The 4980-nt window shown below is 45.0% G+C and overlaps 1 pseudogene; it reads left to right on the plus strand.

The window, feature by feature from the left end:
- The first annotated feature begins 2683 nt into the window (after positions 1-2683).
- LOC134912509 (5S ribosomal RNA) lies at positions 2684-2802 on the plus strand (annotated as a pseudogene).
- The last annotated feature ends 2178 nt before the right edge of the window (positions 2803-4980 follow it).

Consider the following 4980-nt stretch of genomic DNA (forward strand, 5'->3'; position numbering starts at 1 on the left):
CCAAGTGAAGAGGTGAGGTTGAGGAGGGGATTTAGTGGGGATATCAGTAGGGATGTTAAGGTCGCCTAGGATAAATCAGGGAATGTCAGAATAGAGGAAGCCAGGAAGCAAAGTTGTTCAGGAATTTGGAGGAAATGCTGGGGGGGGGGGGCAGTTATTGACAGCAATTTGAAGAATAGCAGGTTGGTAGAGGCGTGTAGCATGGACCTCGAATGTAGAGAATGTGAGGGACGGTTCTGGTAGGTGCAGTTAGAGAGTAAAAGGACACCAACACCACGGCGACCCCTGGGACGCCGTGTGAGAATGTGAGTCCTCCAGCAGAGAGAACTGCAGGAGAAATTGTGTCAAGAGGGGCTAATCCAGGTTTTCAGTGATGGCTAGATGTAGGGAATTGGAGATGAAGAGGTCATAGATTGGGACCAGTTTGTTACAGACAATTCGAACGATAGCAGGTTGGTAGATGCGTATATCATGGACCTCGAATGTAGAAAATGTAAAGGACGGTTCTGGAGGTATGAGTTGGTAGGTGTGGCTAGAGGGTAAAAGGACACAAACACAAACCATGGCGACCCCTGGGTCGTGGGGTATGTGAGAATGTGAGTCCTCCAGCAGAGAGAGCAGCAGGAGAAACTGTGTCAAATGGCCTAATCCAGGTTTCAGTGATGGCTAGGAGATGCAGGGAATTGGAGATGAAGAGGTCATAGATTGGGACCAGTTTGTTACAGACAGATCTGGCCTTCCAGAGGGCACAGGAGAGAGTCTATGGCTGTGATTTGAAAGAGATTATCAGGGCTTTTGTAGCGATGAGGTGAGATGCATTTGAAAGGAAGGGATATAGGGGGTCATTCCGAGATGATCGCACTTAGCAACTTTTTGCTGCCCGTGCGATCAACTAGACGCCGCCTATGGGTTTTTTGCATAGCAAGGATGCGAATGCTTGTGCAGCCGTGCTATGCAAAAACATTTTGTGCAGTTTCTGAGTAGGTTTCAATTTACTCACCCGCTGCGATGTCTTCAGCCTGTCCGGTCCTGGAATTGACGTCAGACACCCGTCCTGCAAATGCCTGGACACGCCTGCGTTGGGCTCACCACTCCCAGAAAACGGTGAGTTGCCGCCATGGAACACCTTCCTGCTGTCAATCTTCTTGCAATTGCGGCAGCGATCGCTGTCTTCGTTCTTCTTGTCGTTGCCCAGCGACGGCAACAATGCGACTGCGCACTGCGGCCGCCGCACATGCGCAGAACCGACCCGATGGCACCACTGCGAAAAACAGCAGCGTGCGAACGGGTCGGAAAGACCCCCGTAGATTGTGAAGTGATGATGCTGGTTCCAGGGGTAGGAAGGGAAACTGCAGGAGTGGGGCACGGAGGGAGTGTGGTATAATACTGGTGGAGAGGTGACAGGGAGGGGAGGGAGAGAGCAGGGCTGGGTGGTGGGGTGTACATGATGGGGCAGAAGTGAATGACAGTGGGGTAACAGAAGCAGACGGGAAGTAAAGTAGAGGAGAGGATGGGAGACAGAGGAGAGAGGGTGAGATGTAGGAGACTAGGAGAGAAGAATAGGGCTGGTAACGGGGCAAGACAAAGAATTAGGTAGACAAGAATGTTGTCAGCCTGGGCATAGTGTGGATGAGGTAAATAGGGATAGTAATTTGAAAAAAGGAGTGGTGGCAGAATTAGCAGTAGAATTTCAGAAATGCAGGTGATAGGAATACCAAGGGAATTCAGAGAGATGAAAAATTACAGTGTTTGTTTATGTGAGCAGAATCTCAGTGTACCTTCATTAACTATTCCTCTCAGACCAAAATTTGTATGCAAGGTATTTTCAATGTGAAGCAAAACATTCATTACAAATGTTTTCTACAGAAAATAGTTGTATAGTGTTCACAGACAGTGAGAATTGGAGGATGTTAGAAATGAACATAGATTTGTAGTTGTGAAGCAGTCCAAGTGTTGATGTAGTTGTAAGTTGTTTTTCTTAATTTGTTTGTTGTTTTTCTTTCAGTTTTTGTCCAGTTTAAGTCCAGGATAAGTCTGATAAGTCACATATCATTCTGCATATCGCGCCGAAATGTCTTTGAATATTGCACCGATCTGTTTCTGTCCCATTATAACTTTAATTATTAGCAAACAGTTCAAATATCTATCATTATTCTACATACTACACTGAATTGTAAATGAATATCGCACTGAATTGTATTTTTCTGAATCTGTACGTAATCCCCAGGGATACCACGCTCTTTCTATTTAATTCTTGCGTTCTCCATTTTTCTAGGGTGCTCTCTCTCATCCCATAATCATCAGTGGCATTCTGCAATGCTTATGGTAACAGAACGCCACCCCATCAAGGGACAGCAGAAGCAGCCCTCTAACGTATATTTCCGAGCCATTGTCTGTTTTTGCTACTCTCTCATTCTGTCATTCGATGTTTAAAACAGATGATCGAACAGCAGAAGTGCTAAGAAACATGGACCTAGCACTGGATTTTCATAAATTCAGTTTACATATATATTGAGAATTATATATCACGGCGCACGTCACTCAATAACATCTTCTATTTAGTGCATTTATCAGTATACTAAAAGATATTCAGGCACCCGTTAGTATAAATTCATCATTCTAACATATGAATCGCATGACTGTCTGTATGTTTGGATTGATTGCACATGTGGGGAATTTATTTACCTATGGTCAGACCGCACTGAGTATGCCCAATCTCGTCTGATCTTGGAAGCTATACACTGCAGGGCCTTGTCAGTACCTGGATGGGCGACCACCAGAGAATACTAGGTACCGTAGGTATTTTATTCTCCCACATTGGTGACTCATTCTTTTATACCAAATCATGATTCCTTGACACACAAGCTGAGCCTAAGAGAGCCACTCATTCCCACAAATATATTTCCTGGATAGGAAAATAAAGGAATTTTTGTGACAACAAAGGGAACACAATATTTTCGCTCAGTCATTTAATCTTTTTTTCGCCTAGAAATTATAGCATTTGTGCATTTATTTGATATACACCAAATGCCTTCCTTCCTTCTTCCCCTTTTTTTAGTATATCCTAATAAAAGTTACATTTTAACACATTCGTATTTTCAATCTTATAAGTGTGCCCTGGAAAAGGCATACTGTATAGTCGCTTTTGTCTTTTTCTTTCTTAAAAAGACCATACCTTTTTCATAGTTTTCTGAACTATCTTCTGGGAGCACCACCAATTTGTTGCTGAATTTATAATACCGTTAGGCTTGATGTTGGTTATCAATATTGTAATAGCTAAATAAATATCATACATACGGCAGTACGGATGGTGTAATGGTTAGCATTACTGTCTCACTGCACTGAGGTCATGGGTTTGATTCCCACCATGGCCCTAACTGTGTGGAGTTTGTATATTCTCCCCGTACTTGCGTGGGTTTCCTCCGGGTACTCCGGTTTCCTCCCACATTCCAAAAATATACTGGTAGGTTAATTGGCTCCCTACAAAATTAACCCTAGCGTGAATGTGTCTGCATGTACATGTGATATAGAATATAGATTGTAAGCTCCACTGGGGCAGGGACTGATGTGAATGGCCAAATATTCTTTGTAAAGCGCTGCGGAATATGTGTGCGCTATATAAATAACTGGTAATAATACTGTATCCTGTGCAGATTTATATCTTTCTAGTAACTCATGTTCATAAGGCCACGTCTTTGATGTGTGCCTTTTTATGGGGTGTGGCCACATGTCATCCACCCAGTGTTTGTCACATTGGAGGAAACCAAGCACTCTGACAGCTGCTTTTCCCAGCACTGAATGGAAGCACATTTACAGCTGCTCTGCAACTAGTGTCTCCCAGTTCTCTGCACGTGCGTGAGACACTACTGCACATGGGTGGGACAGCGTGCCAGTGTCTAAAAATGGAACTGTCCCACTAAAATTTGGATGGTTAGGAGTAGGGATGAGCTCTCCGAACAGGGAACCAAGCACACCCGAGCCGCAGCTCGGATATTCCCGCCACAAGTCCGAACGCCATCATCCTGGCGTCGGATTCTCATGAGACTTGGATTTTATAAAAGACACCGTGGTCGGGATTCTGCGCCATTTCCCGGATAACGCATGCTGCTGTATCCTGCTGATCACTGTGTACTGTAAAAATACAAATAATCCTGGCACCTTAAAAGAATGCAATTCCAGCTGCTCAGAGTGTGACTGTAAAAGGCTGGGATTTTCAACCTTTTTAAACTCGTGGCACACTAAAAATAAGAATTTACTTACCGATAATTCTATTTCTCGGAGTCCGTAGTGGATGCTGGGGTTCCTGAAAGGACCATGGGGAATAGCGGCTCCGCAGGAGACAGGGCACAAAAAGTAAAGCTTTCCGATCAGGTGGTGTGCACTGGCCCCTCCCCCTATGACCCTCCTCCAGACTCCAGTTAGGTACTGTGCCCGGACGAGCGTACACAATAAGGGAGGAATTTTGAATCCCGGGTAAGACTCATACCAGCCACACCAATCACACTGTACAACCTGTGATCTGAACCCAGTTAACAGTATGATAACAGCGGAGCCTCTGAAAAGATGGCTCACAACAACAATAACCCGATTTAGTTAGCAATAACTATGTACAAGTATTGCAGATAATCCGCACTTGGGATGGGCGCCCAGCATCCACTACGGACTCCGAGAAATAGAATTATCGGTAAGTAAATTCTTATTTTCTCTATCGTCCTTGTGGATGCTGGGGTTCCTGAAAGGACCATGGGGATTATACCAAAGCTCCCAAACGGGCGGGAGAGTGCGGATGACTCTGCAGCACCGAATGAGAGAACTCCAGGTCCTCTTTTGCCAGGGTATCAAATTTGTAGAATTTTACAAACGTGTTCTCCCCCGACCACGTAGCTGCTCGGCAAAGTCGTAATGCCGAGACCCCTCGGGCAGCCGCCCAAGATGAGCCCACCTTCCTTGTGGAATGGGCCTTAACAGATTTAGACTGTG

Source organism: Pseudophryne corroboree, chromosome 4, assembly GCF_028390025.1.
Source record: "Pseudophryne corroboree isolate aPseCor3 chromosome 4, aPseCor3.hap2, whole genome shotgun sequence".
NCBI classification, from domain to species: domain Eukaryota; kingdom Metazoa; phylum Chordata; class Amphibia; order Anura; family Myobatrachidae; genus Pseudophryne; species Pseudophryne corroboree.